Source organism: Zingiber officinale, chromosome 5A, assembly GCF_018446385.1.
Source record: "Zingiber officinale cultivar Zhangliang chromosome 5A, Zo_v1.1, whole genome shotgun sequence".
Lineage (NCBI taxonomy): Eukaryota > Viridiplantae > Streptophyta > Magnoliopsida > Zingiberales > Zingiberaceae > Zingiber > Zingiber officinale.
This window is the reverse complement of record NC_055994.1, coordinates 10170776-10174031: the sequence shown is the minus strand read 5'-3', so window position 1 is coordinate 10174031 and position 3256 is coordinate 10170776. Positions and strand designations below refer to the sequence as shown.

The window sequence follows — 3256 nt, the reverse complement described above, 5'->3', positions numbered from 1 at the left end:
ATCTTTCAAGGAAACCTACACCAAAATGAGCTCGAGGAAAGGGGGAACCTTAGCATTCATCCAATTTCCTCTTCTTTTCTTCTTCTTCTTTTTAATTTCAAAAACAAAAAACTTCATTATTAGCAATTTCTTGAAAGCGAAAACAAACTCTTACCCTTCCGTACGCGTTCGCTTCATGGCCGGCAGCGATGAGGTCAGCGACGTCCTTTTTGAGCCACCGCACCATGGCCTGTTTCTTACTTCGTATCGGCCCGATCCTCGCCCTTATGTTCTTCGCCGAGTGCTTGCTACTACCCAGTCGATCCATCGTGAATATCCACCACCAAGAACAAAAGCTCCAAACTTTACCAAGAAACAGAATTACTTCTTACCATTTGTTGAAGAATTTCCCACCTAGAATTCCACCCAGCATCGTTCTTCTCCCCCTTCTATGCCTCACTCCCCCTGCTCTCTGTTTCACAACTCCTACGGTGAAATGTGAAAGTAATTGATGGCCGGAAGAGTACAGAAAAAGAAGGAAACAGATAACGAGGAGACGAAAAAAGGCTACCTGTGCACCCACAGAACAAGCAAAGATGCTAATGGGGTGGCAGTGAGCTGTGAAAGAATTTCTGAAGAAATTAAACGGAGCAGTGGAAGCGGGCGGCAGAAGGGAGGAGGCAGGGCAAAGAAGGGGCGACAGGTTTAGGGCTTGGATCGAGAAGGTAAAGGGGCGGAATACGGCGGCAAAAAATTTCGGGGAGAGGGAAAGAAAAAACGTCGCGGCAAAAAATGGCGAAGGGGGAAAAGCGGCGAAAGAAAGAAACAATGACATTCAACAACACTTAATAGACAACGGTTTTTAAAAACCGTTGTCATAATCCCAGAAAAAAGCGCACATAGACAACAGTTTTAAAAAACTGTTGTCATAGCATTTAAAAACCGTTGTCGTAGCCCCAAAAAAATATAAATAGACAACGGTTTTTAAAAACCGTTGTCATAGGCCAAAAAAATTGCTAAAAGACAACGATTTTTGATAAAACCGTTGTTAAAAGGCAAAAAGACAACCATTTGGTATAAAACCGTTGTCGTTTGAGTGTTGTTGAATGAAGTTTTTCTTGTAGTGTTTTGTTGTAGGATTCGGGTATGGGAACACACAACAAGGGAATTCTGATTGGTCCCAACATTATCAGTCATATCTTCAGCATCAGCTTGAGTAGGATTTTAGGGAGTAGTTGCAACAATTTGGACAACATCAAGAAACACAATTCTAGGAAAGAACACAATCATCAACATAGTTACAATTGCAATCAGATCATCTTACCGCATTGACTTCCGAGGAGATGGATTGTAGAGTTTGTGATATCCCTGACTTTGATTTTGCTACTCTACATACTTCTTCTATTATTTTGTATAGTGATGTTGTAGTTGATTCTGATTATGTTGTTGTAGATGATATTGTTGTTCCAGATGTTCTTGATGTTGCAGATGTTATTTTTGACAATGGAAGTGTAGGGGAGACCTAAGAATCACTTCTTATGACTATTTTACCATTTGAGCCAGTTGAGTCTACTGTGATTCTACTTTGTGACAATGGAAGTGTAGGGACGTCTCAAGAATCACTTTCGTTGATTGAACCTGATCCAGAGCCAGTATCTTTACCTGATCAAGATGATGTCGCATTCACTGTTCTAGAGCCTCCAGGTACTTTTCAGGATGGTAAGGTCAATCTTTCTTTAGAATCTTTAGAAAACTCCATGGAGGTAATTAAGTTGGATTTTATTGGATGTGACGCTTCTCTTGATTCATGATCTATTGATTTTGATATTATTTTTAGTACATCTTACACAGCATACGTGCAGGATTTGCATCCTCTTTTTATTGCACAGGATTTCTTCAGACATTTCATTTGCAGTCAATCATTCAAAGATGCATCCTACCACTTGAAGAAAGCTCTAACACTTTATGCAATAATGAAGCTTCTGGAGTGGACACTCAAACTAAACCATCTTCGGCCACCGGAGACAATTTTTAAGGAGTTGTTGGTGAAGGGAGCATTCCTCACTTTATCTACATTCATCCCACTTTCAGATTCGCTTCTAGAACTGAATCGACTCCGACTATCAGAATTTCAGGGGAGTCTGTTCCATCTTACTTTTTCTTTTTCTTTTTCTTTCTGCTTGTATATATTTCTTTACTTTGTTTGCTTTATTTGCTTGTGCTTGGTTGTTCATTTTTAGTTGTCTTGTTGGTTTTCATAATAAATTCCCTATGCATTCTTTTTATCATCTTAGAAATTGTGAAAGCTAGTTAAATTTGATTGTCGAGTTTGATGACTTATTGTCATGATTGGATTCTTGGATTGCATGTGGTTATAACTTGGTGATGAATTTCATGTTGATAGATTGAGATGATAATTTTATATACCTAGTGAGGATTTTCTAAGCCTATTATTCCCATTGATGTGTGATGCACTTGTGGTTAATGTTACTCTAGAACATGCTTAATTCTTTCAAGACCACATTATCATAGAGTTGCATGATTTTTATGATGGCTAGCTCACTTGTTTTTATTCATCCCTTTTGTTATCACACGCTTCTTGAATAATTCATATCATTCGTCATATCATTTCTTTTCTCTCTTCCATTTCTTTCCCTTATTCTTCTTTTCTTATGGATATGGATATTTTTGGATGTTGCATGATGATGAGTATTTTGCCCGGGACGGACAAAAATTTAAGTGTGGGGGAGAGAATAGTTTAGTAGAATTTAGGGAAGGCATAGGTGAACCATGCTTGATCACCATAGGTAAACCATGCTATTTATCATTGTACTTAAGCTATTGTTGTATAGTGATGCACAACATGTTGGAAAAAAAGGTGAAAAAAAAGAAGAAAAAAAAATCAGAAATAATAAAAAAAAAAAGGGGGGGAAAAGATAACAAAGAAAAAAAAACAGAAAAGAAAAAAAGGGAAAAAATATTTTGACATGTTGTGTCATCTTTATTCATTTGTGATAGAATTTTTGTGAGTGACAATTTTTACTTTTGCGACATTGAGATATTATTGTATATCATGTGTAGATTTTTAGTGTGAAATGCTAGAGTAGGAGTTGTTCACATTTTTATTGTATTGTTGAAAGAGTGATAGAATTTTTTGTTAGTGATAATATTTACTTTAGCAATATTTAGATTTTATTGTATATCATGAGTGGTATTTTTATTGAAACGCTAGAGTAGAGGTTGTTCACATTTTTTATTGAGTTTGTGAATATCTAGC

General features: G+C 36.9%; 1 long non-coding RNA gene across 1 annotated transcript; it reads right to left on the bottom strand.

Moving 5' to 3' along the window:
* Positions 1 to 231: 231 nt before the first annotated feature.
* LOC121982617 lies at positions 232 to 578 on the bottom strand. Its single transcript, XR_006112152.1, has 3 exons — positions 551 to 578; positions 372 to 465; positions 232 to 287 (listed from the first exon to the last, which is right to left on the bottom strand). It is a non-coding gene; the product is annotated as an uncharacterized LOC121982617 (long non-coding RNA).
* Between the last annotated feature and the right edge of the window lie 2678 nt (positions 579 to 3256).